Source organism: Sciurus vulgaris (genome assembly GCF_902686455.1).
Source record: "Sciurus vulgaris genome assembly, chromosome: 15".
NCBI lineage: Eukaryota > Metazoa > Chordata > Mammalia > Rodentia > Sciuridae > Sciurus > Sciurus vulgaris.
Window position 1 is genome coordinate 84140399 of NC_136476.1, and position 12926 is coordinate 84153324.

The window sequence follows — 12926 nt, forward strand, 5'->3', positions numbered from 1 at the left end:
CGGGCGCGCAGAGCACAGGTGAGTGGGTCGCGTGGGTCCAGGGGCGCGAGCTGTCACCCTGGACGCCCCCTGACACGCGTCCCTGTCCACCGCCCCCAGGGCGGCTGGGGCTCTGCCCGCCCGGCCGTCCACCCCGCGTCCCGTGGCCGCTCGGTTGGGCCTCCCTGTGGGCCCCCGGGTCCTCGGGAGCGGGCCCCACCCTCTCGCCGGAGCCGCGGCGCGCGAGCCCCCTGCCAGCACCCCCGAGCCCGCTGCGCGCTCTTGCCCGGAGTTTCCGCCGGCCCCCCAGGTCCCCGTGTCATCGCCCGGGTCCCCGGATGCCCTCGCTGCACACACGCTCCCTCTCCCACGGCTGTCCCGTGCTGGGTTCGGGCCGCGTTCTCTCCCCCGGACACTCCCTCCACCTGGTCATGCGGGGACAGAGCCCTGACCTGGGGGCAGGATCCCTGGCTGGACTCTTGGGGCCTGTGTGGGCTGGGTTCCCGGGATGACCCGCTCGGCCCCTGTTCTGCCCGGTGCCTCCGGCGGGGCTGGAGAGCCGGATCTAGCGAGGTCGGGGCCTGGCCCGGGTCTAGGTGAGCAGAGACGCAGCACTGTATACAGGTCCTGAGAGAAGGAACACGGCCTGGGGACCTGGGCTTCGTGGGTCTCGGTGAGTGTGCTGCTGTGTTGGCCGGCCCTCACCGTTGGCCCGGGCAGGAGTGGACCAAGACCCAGCTGGTCCTGGTTGAGGCAACTCTTGCCTTTTTTGGGCAGGAGCCATGGGTGGGGGGTTGTGTGGCAGCCTCTTCCCCACGGGGACTGGGCTGGCAGAATGGGGTGGGTCTGGGTGAGCCACACTTCCCCTGGCACTTCTTCCCTTGCCCAACGTGGGATGCCTTGTGAGGACAGGTGTGCAGGGAGAGCTTGGTGGGGAGGAGGGAACTGGGGTCTAAGTCATGGAGGAGGGGTTTGGAGAGATGAAGGTTCTCCGGACCTTTTCCTTCCTATCATTCAACCTTTAACCCCTGCCAGTGGACACTATTGGAAGGGATGGGAGGTGGGCTGTTGGGGACACTCCTGTGCAGAGGCAGGGGGAATGGAGTGTGTTCCGAGGTCCTGGGCAGGGCCAGTGACTGGGTCACACTGGTGTAGGCTCCATGAAGGTCGCCTTTCTGTGGCTGTCCAGGAAGGCAAGGATAGCTGACCTGTGCTGGGGGACTGGCCTTTGTAGAGATGCTTCTACTGAGTGGCGACCCTGCTTCCCTGTCTTCCCAGTTTAGATCTTCCTTGGGGAGGAGTCTGCCGACCCTCTTCCTTCCAAGACCTTGGGGCACAGAGTAGGGCCCAGGTAGTGTGCTTGACTTCTTCCTGGGATTCCCTAGATGTGCTTTCCCTCCCGCCCACTGGGAAGCTTTCTTTGCAAACACCGAGTGGCCTTTCTGGAGAGTGGGGGCACCTGAGGAATGTGCCAGTGAGTCAGGACTCTCAGAGAGGTGGCCGGGGCTTGGGTTGCTAGCTGGTTCTTGACGCCCTGTCCTGAGATTGGAGGCAGTTCTTGCTTCTTGACTTGGGGCCACTGAGGCACAGCCTGACAGATGGATGGGGACTGGGGTGGAATGGATGTGGAGCCCCGCATACCACCTCTCCATCCCTGACTCATCCTGTCATTCATTCCACCATCCTGCAGTCATGCCTGTCCTGGGCTGGAACTGGCATAGGCACCTGCGGTCTGGGAGGAGAGAGACGGGAAGACCCGGGCCAGAGTAGTAATGCAAATAACAAGAAGGAGTGCAGAGGAAGGAGGGGCTAGCTGTGGGTGAAGATGCAGGATGGCCAGGGCATGCTTCCTGGAGCAAGAGGGACTAGAAAAATCAGGTAGTCCAGAGGCCCAGGTTCTGGTACCAGCTCTGTCATGGGCAAGGTACTGCCCTTTCCAGCTTCAGCCGTGTCTCCATCCTTGCTGAGGATGGTGGGACTGGGCAGAGGTGGCCCAGATGGCCTCCGTGCCTTAGCGGCCCTAGGTGCTTTACTGGCAGGCTAGAGTGGCCTCTGTGGCCTTGCTGCTTCTCCGTGTGGCTGTGTCTCTGACTTCATCATCTTAGGCCTTGCTTCGGTGGAGTCTGATGCCCCCTTTACCTCTGTCCTCCCAACAGAGGCCTGGAACCACATAGGTGACAAATGATTATTGACTCAAGTGATTGAACTGCTCCTGGTGTCCTGGAGCCTGTCATAGACCAGTTGCTCGAGCATCTCGTCCAGAAGGCACAGCACATCATGTTGCTGGCACAGGCTGGCCACCAGCTCCAGCTCTGCCTTTGAGAACTCCTGCAGGGACCCAGGACAGCACAGACCTGCTCAGACAGAGGGCCTGTGGCCACGCTGGCTGCTGGGAGCTTTTCTGCACCTTCCCATCACACCCTGCAGCACTGACCCTGTGAGAGTGTTCCCTCGGGTTCCTATTCACACATGAGGAAACGCTGAGAGACAAATCATCGTCCCCACCACCCCAGCCCTCCACCTGGGATTCCTGCCCCTTTCTTTCCTTGGGACTCTGGGACCTCCATCCTCAGCTCATGGCAGGCGGCCCTCCCGCTCCACAGATGAAGAAACTGAGGCCCCGAGGCGGCTCATCTGCAAGAGCTGGCACTTGAATGCAGGTGCAAGGTCCCTGGACGGAGCTGTCCCAGGTACCTTTCCCAGGGGGTTGTTGGGTGTGTTGAGGACCAGAGCTTTGGTCCTGGATGTGAACTTGCTGGCCAGTTCTGTGGGGTCCAGCTGCCAGTTGCTGCTGAAGTCTAGCTCCCCATCCCCGGTGGGGCTCTGCAAGGAGAGGTGGGGTGGCCATAGTTGCCTCCTGGCATTCAAGTCCTCTCCTGGGCATCTGCCCCTCTTTTTCCTCCCTGGGGCTCAAGAGGCCACCACACCCTCCCACTCAGAGGACCCCAGTCCATGGGTCCCTCTGCCCACCCACACCTACACAGCATCCTTACCGGCTTCAGGGACACAAACACAGGGCGACCCCTGGCCATCAATGTCATGGACTCGTAACAGTCAAAAAAAGGTTCGATGATGATGACCTGGCACAAGGGTCAGATCACTGGGGTCAGCACTGCTGTGACCCCTCACGGCCACCCAGCCCACTCCGTGTCACTCACCTCGTCTCCTTCATCCACCAGGGTCTAGAAGGCTGTGAACAGAGCCCCGTAGGCACCCACGGTCACCAGCACATTCTTGAGTGGGTCCAACTCCTGTCCCAGGAGCTTCCCAAAGAAACTCGCCAGGATCTTTGTCAGTGGTGGGTAACCCTGCAGGATAGCAGAGTCAGCCCCCCTGAGAAGGGAAATGAGTTGGCCAGGGTCACACACAGGTGAGGGAGAGGCATAGGCTTTGGAAGCCCCTCACAGTTCAATAAGGTTGGATCATGTTTGTGTGCTTTGGAGATGTGTAAAACACTCAGTCTGAGTGATTAAAACCTGGTCTAGAAACCAAGAAACCATTTACCCAGGTGCAAACACTCAGAAAGGACAATATCCTATGCAGCAGAGACACCATGAGCTAAGTTAGAAAAGGAAAAAACATTGCAACCTACGAAAAAGAGTAAAGACATTTAATATATAAAGGACTCATTACAACTATAATATATCAGTAAGCATTGTGGAAAGAGAAAAAAACAAGAAAAATGCTTAAAATAAGAACATGGATAATTCCTAAATTAATAGATATGCATATATGAGACATGAGCCATCATTTTTTTCTTCTCTTTTTTTTTTTAAGGAAAAAAACCAAACTCTTAAAGCCAGGTACTGTGGAGTGTGTCTGTAATTTCAGCAATTTAGGAGACCAAGACTCTAGGTTTACAAATTTGGTTCAAGGTCAGACTCAGGCACTTGGGGAGATACTGTCTCAAAAAAGCGGGTGTTTGGGAATGTAGCTCACTGGTAGCACACTTCTGGGTTCAATCCCTTTTACTGAAAACAAACAAAAAACAACTCTTCCAAAGCAGCAACATGAAGATATACTCCAAATGAAAAATGGAGAAAGGAAGGAAAAAATACAGATGCACATGAGAAGAATTGGGGTGGGGATCCAAGCGCATCAGAGCACGTCCTAAGCACATGTGAGACTGAATTCAATCCCTAGCCCCGGGGAAAAAGAAAATCAGAGTAACATCGAAATATTGCTGTAATCCTGCAAGAGTACAAAACTAGCACTTTGTAAGATTTGTAATGTCAGTAGTTTGAAAAATATCCTGTCCTTGGCCTAAGAAATGAATTTTCCAGTTAGGGCTGAGACTCACCATTAGCTGAATATAAATGGTTCCCCTAGTGGGCAGCAATTTCATTATATCTGTATATCACGCAGTTAAATGTTCATGGCCTTTGATTCATTAGTTTCACTTCTAGGAATCTATCTTAGAGAAAGGCACAAGCATGAAAAGACCTCCACGGGGACATTCACCGTGGCTTTGGTTACTGCAGGGTGCTCTCTGAAGCCGTCCAAGAGTGGGATGTGTGAAGTCAGTTCCAGTACATCTGGCCAGTGCAGGAGTGACTTTGCAGCATTACAGAGTGAGGCTGTGCTGACATGGAGAGATTTCTGCAGTATGCTGCTTAGGAAAATAGACGAGTTGCAGAATATGTGCAGCAGGAGTTCATTTATGGCTCTGGATGCCACCACATCAGAATGAAGGAATGATTTGAAATTCCCTCCAGATGATGCTGAGACACCCAAGAACCACTGTTGGACTCCAAAGTTGGCACGTAGTTACTATATGGCCTTTCACAGAAAAGTCTTGGGCTTAGGATCCCACAGTGTGGCTTAGGAGTCACCTCCTCCAGGCAACCTTCCCCTTGTCCCACTCTCCCAACCCCAGTTTCATGTCCTCTTATCTGCTCCCAGGTGCCACCTCCTCCACAGTGCCTGTCCGCTGCCTTGGTCATGACTGGCTTCTGGCTTGCCTTCTCCACTAGGCCATGAGGCAGGGCCTGGGACAGAAGAGGCCAGTAAACTGAGCCATGGCCAGAATGAATTCCCTGGTCTCTGCCCTGCCCCATGAACCCTGCCACCTTCTTTGAGTCAGGAGAGGGCCCCCAGCCTAGCTCAGCTTGCCAGGTTCTTCTCTCTGGGTTTGTGAGACTGTGAACACATTAGGTCTTCCAGCCCATTTCCTGGCATATAGCTTCCCAAATCCTTGGACTCCCCAGAGTGCCTTTTGTATGCTAATGAGATGACTGGTACTTGGGGACCCCCAAATGGGCTGCAAGGGTCTGGTTGCCAAGGGAACAGATCATATGATTTAGGGTTGGAACATTCAGTCCCACCCACCCCTGGATCTACAGGGAGGGAAGAGGAGCTAAAGATTGAGTTGATAAACCAATAGCCAAGGACTGAACTTGTTTTTCTTAATGTAGCTTCCATTAGAATCATCTGTAGTACTGCTTGGTGGGCGGAGTCGGGATTCCCCATGGATCTGGCGTCACAGACTTGTTCTGCACTGTGAGTGTAACAGAGGAGAAACTAATTTTTTTTTTTTTTCTCTGTATTCTTACAGAGCTGGACTTTACCTTTTCTACAGATGGGGCATGTGGCTGCCCAGCTCATCTTACAAGAGGACAAGGGTGGTAGCCTGCTGTTCTGGGCCTGGAAGCCCAATGTAGAGGAGAGTGAGGAGAGATGAGGCCTTGGGCCTGGCTGTCCCTTCTCAACATGGAGCATCCAAGAAGATGTGCAAGATTTCTGTAAAACACAAAATGCTGTGCATTAGGGAAGTTTGAAAGAGTGGTTCTGCTTTTTGTAAATATAAAAGCCAACACTTTGTGTGTATGTGTGTGTGTGAAATATAGAGGTATCTGTGCCCCTTCCTGGAGGGCAGGAGTAAGGATGACCAATCTTTCTTACACATCCCACCTTGTGTCCCTTGTTTCACTACTAACAATGAGCACAAATGCTTTCCCTTTTCAAAATAAGACTAAAAAATATTAACCTCTGCACAGATCTGGGGAAGTACTGCCTGTGTCTTACTTTCTTAACTAATCACCAAATCCCTCACTCTTCTTGGGGAACTGGTTCCAGACCTCAGTCTGGATATTAAAGATGTTATTAAAGATGCAGACGAAGTAATAGCTTTTTTTTTTTTTTTTTTGGTACCGGGAATTGAACCCAGGGGTGCTTTAACACTAAGCCACATCCACATCCCCAGCCCTTTTTATTTGAGACAGGGCCTTACTAAGTTGCTCAGACTGACCTGGAACTTTCAATCCTCCACTTTAGCCTTCCAAGCTGCTGGGATTATAGGCTGCAGCACTGAACCTGGCAAGAATAGCTTTTACTTAGAACCTGCACACATCATCCCATGTACTTTATTTACTTATTTATATTTTTGTACCAGGGATTGAAACCAGGGGAATTTTACAACTGAGCGACATCCCCAGCCCTATTTTATATTTTATTTAGAGACAGGATCTCTCTGAGTTGCTTAGAGCCTCACTAAGTTGCTGAGGCTGGCTTTGAACTTTGAAATCCTCTTGCTTCAGCCTCCCAACGGCTGGGATTACAGACATGTGCCACCATGCCTGGCTCATCCTGTATACTTTAAATCATTTCTAGATAATGGCCACCAACCATTTGGCCATGGCGAGCTGGTGACAGAGCAAGTGAGGGTCAGCATCACAATCTTCTAGGAGCTGTAGTTGTGGAGAGCTGCTTTCTCCACAGCCAGGTCTTCCTTCCTGGAGAATCTGTGCTCCCAGGTGGCCAGGCAGCTCCACCTTCTCCCCTTTTATTCCTCCTACCCTCCCCCAGTCCCAGGTTCCCCACCTGCAGTGGCTGCCTGAGGTCTCTGAAATAGAGACCTCAGGCAGCCAGGTTAGTTTGACCCAGGAGGGGCCGAGGGCTGGGGAGGGGTGGGAGGCCAGGGAGGACAGTAACAGTCAGGGGTTTGCTGAGCTCTCCCAGCTAATTCCCAGAAGGACCTGCCTGTGCCCATTTTACAGATGAGCAGAGGGATGGGGGGGTGATGTGTTCAGGTTACACTAGACTCAGCCCTGTCTGACCCCAGGCCACGTTCTAACTCAGGTGAGAGGGACACTCACTCGGGCCTAGGAGGGTCTCAGGGGTCCTAGTCCCCATCACACTGCACTATTCTCCCTGAATCCTTTCAGGTCAGCTCCCTGCTGTCCCACAGGTGCTCAGGGACTGTCCCTGCCTGCCATCCACCCAGCTCAGCCTGCCTTGGGTAGGAATCGGCTCCTCCTGGCCTCGGCCTCCCCTCAGTACTACAGGAGCAGGGCTTCGAGGCAGGAGCCTGCTGTCCTGGGGGCTCACAGTCCCACAGGGCTGGCAGGTAGGGAGCCAGGTCTCACATTCCTCAGAGCTGGTCTGCTGAGGCAATGGTGACACTGCTGTGGGCCCCACAGCATCCCGTAGAAGTGCCATGACAATCGCCACCTACCAGATGGAGATGCAAGGCTCAGAGGCCCAGAGCCTCCCTGGAGGTCAGGGAAGCTGGCCAGGACCCTGACAGGGTGTCTGCAACAGCAGCAGAGGCACCTGGGCCTCCTGCGGGGGCCCTGGACCAGCTGTGCAGGGCCTGGCTTCTCCCCATTGGGGACCCTGCCATGTTCCCAGGGGGTCTCTGTCAGCTCTGGTCACCCTGTCCCTTGGCTGAGTCCTGATACTGTCACCAGGCCTAGTACTCAGTGTACCTCAAAATTGTTTACCAAGAGGGTGATGCATGCCAGGGACTACAGGCTGCAGCCAAGATGTCAGTGGTGACTGACTTTGGTCACTTGTTTATTAGGATTAAATTTTTTCCTTATTTATAACTATACTTTTCCATATTTCCTAAAATAAATTTTTGTTTTTATGATTAAAAAATATGAGGGAGTCAGGTATGGTGAGTATGAAGTCCCAGCAACTGCAGAGACTGAAGCAGGAACATCTGAGCCTGGAGACAAGCCAGGGCGACACCAAGAGACTGCCTCCAGAAAGAAAAGAAAAAATGGAAGAAATGTGGGAGACAGTCATGTTTTTAAAGGTTGTTCACCAGTGTGGTTTGCTGATGTCTTAAATAGGCTATAAAATAGTTTGCACCATAATATCTGTTCTGTGAATTAAAAAATACCCTAATATGTGTTTGTGTGTATATGCATGTTTTCTGTGAACACATATGAGTAGAAGTGAGTTCAGAAGGCAGTTTATTAAACACAAAGCTGCTCCCTTGGTGGGACTAAGTGATTCTGGTTCCATGTGTCTGCTGGTTTGTTCCCAAGCATATCTATTGATTGACTGATTTTGATAAGCACATTTTTTCAAATGGTACTTTCCCTGAGTTCAGGTGTGTCTTACAACCTACATATCAGTTTAACTGGCACTGTTCCTACTACTGTTCCATAAATTAACAACACATCTTAAAATTGACAGCATCATGGCTTCAGTGATACGTGAGATGACTTTTGTGCATGTGTGGTACTGGTGATTGAACACCGGATGCTCTACCACTGAGCTGCAGAAATGACCCAGGTGAGGAGCATCAATAAATACAAACATCACAGAAAGTGTCAGCACAGCGTCACGTTCTGACTAGAAAACGCATGCACAGCCACTATTCCTGCTATGAAAGTGAGCCTATACCCGACTACACCTGAGACTGTAAAAATAGAAAGAACCAATGTATGTCAAATCACCTCCAAGGCACAATCGATGAATTCCAACTGTTGAGAATTCCATAGACCAAGGTACCCTGTTGATAAACGAAATGCAGTGGTGCAGCCTGGAATCCCATGGACCTGGGAGGCTGAGGCAGGAGGATCTTAAGTTAGAGGTCAGTCTTGGAAATTTAGCAAGACCCTGCCTCAAATTTAAGAAGAGAAATGGCTGGAGATGTAGCTCAGTGGAAAAACACTTTTGGGTTCAATCCCCAGTTCCAAAAAATAAATAAATATGAAAAAATATACAAGAAAAAAAAGTTGGAACTTGATAGATTAAAAAAGATTTAAGTGGCAAATTAAAAAAACAAAACAAAACAAAAAACCAATGCCTGAGGCCAGGTGCAGTGGCTCACACCTGCAATCCCAGCAGCCTGGGAGGATGAAGCAGGACGATCATGAGTTCAAAGCCAGCCTCAGCAACTTAGTGAGGTGCTGTCTCTAAACTCTGTTTCTAAAATAAAAAACCAAAAGGGCTAGGGATGTGGTTCAGTGATTAAGCGCCCCTGAGTTCAATACCCAGTATGGAAAAAAAAAATTCAATTCCCGAGAAAGAAGGAAAAGTTGTAGGAGGCACACTGCGCAATTTCAAAGCTTACTACAGAGCGATAGAACCTGACCTGATGGGGCTCTTTTAAGAACTGATATAGATTAATGGAAAACAATTGACAATCCTGAAATACACTTAACATTTATAGTCAACTGCTATTAGACAAGGGTTCCCAGACAAGTCAATGGAGAAAAGAGAAGTTTTTCAATGAATGGCAACCATGTGATGGAGTAAGTTCATGTCCAGGTATCTATGAACACTCCTGCCATTTTCCTCATCCTCACAGATTCATTCTTCCAATGGGCTTTGTGCACCTAGCACAGCATGGCTGCTCAAAAACTTTATTTTTTTAAACTGGGGATTTAACCCAGAGATTCTCTATCACTGAGCTACATCCCAAGCCCTTATTATTTTTTATTTTGGGACAGGATCATGCTAAGTGGCCCAGTTTGGCCTCAAATTTGCAAGCCTCCTGTCTCAGCTTCCTGAGTAGCTGGGATCACAGGCATGCACCAGTGTGCCTGGCTCAATAAATCTTTCAGAGAATGAATGTGTATCTCTTACCCTGGATGGAGATCTTTGTTAGAACGATTCAATTGTATTTAGCTTTTTATTCTCAACAACTGGTGCAGAGCCTGCCACATAGTAGGTACACGCCTCCTCATTGCTTCAGCAAGTATTTATTGATCTTCTACTGTGTGCCATTCCCTATACTGGCCACCAAGCAAAGAGGATGAATAGGATACGTTCCCTCAAATCCTGCAGAGTCTAATGAGAGAAAAAGACAAGTAACTGGGCCATTTTAATATTGTGTGAGCCTTAACATATAAATGATTCCTACAAATCAATAAAAGATCAACACTCAACAGGGAAAAAACAAAGTGAACAATAAAAGTACATGGAAATTCAGAAGAATGAAAAAAGGGATGGGGGTGTGCCTCCCAGGTAGAGCACCTGCTCAGAACTTCTTCGCTGCTTTGACTCTGCGGTCATCCTTCATCATTAAGCTTGCATTACAAAATCAGGAGCCAGGCCCTTTGGAGGTATGGAAGTCTGAACATGGAGCTAATGGTACACAGCTACAGCAGTACCCACTGCAGTCACTGTCCAGGGGGAAAGGAAGATGCATGTGCAAGCCAGACCAGCTGTCTCAGGTGGGGCAGGGGATGAGCTGGTCTCGGCTTCGAACCTCATCATTACCCTTTCCAGACATTTCACCTACTTCTCTGCCACAGGTTAAACGTCACCTCCTAGGAGAAGCCCTGAGTCCAGCCTGGTTGGTCTCCCCCTCTGCCTCTAAGACCCTGAACACAGGCCAGTAGCTAGGTTGCTGCCCTTACTAGACTCAAAGGATGGAAACTGTGTGCATGTCCTCTTCTCTGCAGACTCAGCCTCTGGCAACACACAGTAGTGTTAGCAGTCCTAGGTCAGAGATGGGCCTCATTTTGGGAAATCCCAATAGACTAAGTGTGACCACTCACACTAAAAGTCAACCAGAAAAAGTAACAGTGACACAGGAGGGGAATTGGGAAGGACCAGGGGGACCAATTCTCAGTCCTGACTTGGGGAGCTAATAAGGGCTCTGGGGTTAAATAAGGGAAGAATCAAAACAGCAGGAGGGTGGGAGAAGCATTCATAGTTATCCAGTCTTGTTGGTCAAACTACAGACTGGTTGATCATTATCTGCAATAAGAGAGTGGCTGCTGCTTGGTGTAGTTTCAACTCTTATTTGTTCCTAGAAGCCAAGGTGACTGTGGGAGAGAATGGCAAGATGCAGTTCTCTCCAGTTTATGGAAATGATCGAAGGTTCCTAGGCACGGCTCTGGGGATCTGGAAAAGGATGTTGCAAAAGCTGGCACCAGTCAATCTGTTGATCCTGATATCCCTGCAAATCTTGAAAATTTCTTAATTATTCTTATCTTCAGTCTTGAATGGGAAGGAATGACAGAGTTAGATGAGCACTCCTTATATGATGAACTTGTCTATGTGCAGAGTTGAGTAGGAATTTGACCCAAAGATCAGGGTAGCGAAAGAGAGAGATGCAAAGTGAAGGCAGAAATGCCAAACTTTTCTCTTGCTTTCAGTTACCTATCCTGTATCTACAGCACCAAGTGCAGAGTCACTGCTTTTAGCAAAAGCAGTTTCATAGTCCCTATTACTGTAATCTCAAAGCTACCAAGGGACCCAACCTCCTCTTCTGGGGAAGAGGGGAGTGAGGTCCTGTGGAGACCTTCTATGGGTAAGTTTTCAACCTCTGTGATTTCAAATGGGACTGATATGGTGAAAAGACAAGGATGACATGTGAGGCCACTCAGGGTCTTCTACAGTGGTCTGACTGGTAGTTTACAGGTGGAGGCATGGAGGCCCAGGGAGGAGGTGCCAGGGGCAGAGTCTCAAGATTGAAAAGAGGCAGTGAGCCTTGGACTACATCCTAGGCTCTGGCCATCAATTTTTGCTTCTGTCCACTCTATCCCAGGTTGTCTCCTCGTCTGCTCCACCTGTTCTGGATGCCTGTCCCGGGCTGGCCCCACAGGGTGTTACATGACTGACAGCAAAGCAGCTTCCCGGTAGAGAGCAGGACAAGTGGGATCAGACTGGCATTACTGTAAAATCTTCCTGTGCTCCAACTCCAGCCTCTCTGCTTCCTGGCTGAGGTTGCTGAATTCCCTTCCCTCCCTGGGGCCTTTCCTCCTCTATAAAAGGGAAAACAAGCTCCCAGGAGGAGAATTGAAACAAGGCAGTGGCTCCACAGAGGACTTCATCACCCCAATTTGGATAATCTGTCTGTGCAAAAGACAATAAGTACCTCCCCTTGTGGACGTACCCAGGACTCCAGTTCTGTGTGAGGCAAGCAGTTAACAATTTGTTCATCTCACAACCACATGCACACAGGGCAGGATGCAACCAGGGCCCCAGTTTTCCTATGTGAGGCAACGAGTTGTCTACTTCTTGTGCGTCTTATGGGACAGGTGGTGTGCACACCTGCAGATACCAATAAACCTACAACCCACAAAGGGTAGGAAGAGCTCAAAATCATTCTTACTGCTCCTTACTTTTTCATCTATGATATCTGGGAAGTCCTTCCAAAGTAATGCGTATTAAACACTTTTTCTTTTAATGGTTGCACAATTTTCCCGCGTATGGATTATTTTTAAACTCAATAAGGCATTGGCAGCCTGAACACTGTGAAGACCTAGGAGGATCATGGAGGTCTACACCTGGCATCCAAGGACCGGGTTCGATCTCCAACTCTACCCAGAATTCGCTGTCTCCTGGGGACCCAGGTTCCCCACCAGGACGATGGTGGGACGGGGATGAATGTGCACAGGGAACAATTCTGGCTGGCTCCAGTGGAGAAGCGAGCATCTGCGGACAGCGCGCAAAATCTATTCACTTGCACCTCAAACTTTGGTGGCAGCTACTCCGCATACCCCGGGAAAAACACATCAAGCCCTAGGCACTATCAAACTTGACATCCTTAATAAGTCTTCCGCAACTCGCCACCGACGCGGAGTCACTCTCTCGGAACCAGCTACTCACCTCCGTTTCAGTCACTTCACCGTTAGTCTCTTAGCACATCCTGAGGTTGCAACAATCTCTGTCCCTTTAAGTGGGCGGAACCCAAACCGCTACTTCCGCCCTCAAGCAACTTGGCGCAGGCGCGGTCTCCAGAGTTTTGAGACCTAGCT

General features: G+C 50.3%; 2 long non-coding RNA genes and 1 pseudogene across 3 annotated transcripts; 1 reads left to right on the forward strand and 2 right to left on the reverse strand.

Moving 5' to 3' along the window:
* Positions 1-24: 24 nt before the first annotated feature.
* LOC306645810 lies at positions 25-5976 on the forward strand. Its single transcript, XR_013759729.1, has 2 exons — positions 25-652; positions 5534-5976. It is a non-coding gene; the product is annotated as an uncharacterized lncRNA (long non-coding RNA).
* Positions 1711-4324, reverse strand: LOC306644919 (kynurenine--oxoglutarate transaminase 1-like; annotated as a pseudogene). The gene is made up of 5 exons (XR_013766905.1): positions 4280-4324; positions 3138-3287; positions 2973-3059; positions 2674-2802; positions 1711-2307 (listed from the first exon to the last, which is right to left on the reverse strand). The product of XR_013766905.1 is annotated as a kynurenine--oxoglutarate transaminase 1-like (transcript).
* LOC306645811 lies at positions 5564-12900 on the reverse strand. The gene is made up of 2 exons (XR_013759730.1): positions 12778-12900; positions 5564-5718 (listed from the first exon to the last, which is right to left on the reverse strand). It is a non-coding gene; the product is annotated as an uncharacterized lncRNA (long non-coding RNA).
* Between the last annotated feature and the right edge of the window lie 26 nt (positions 12901-12926).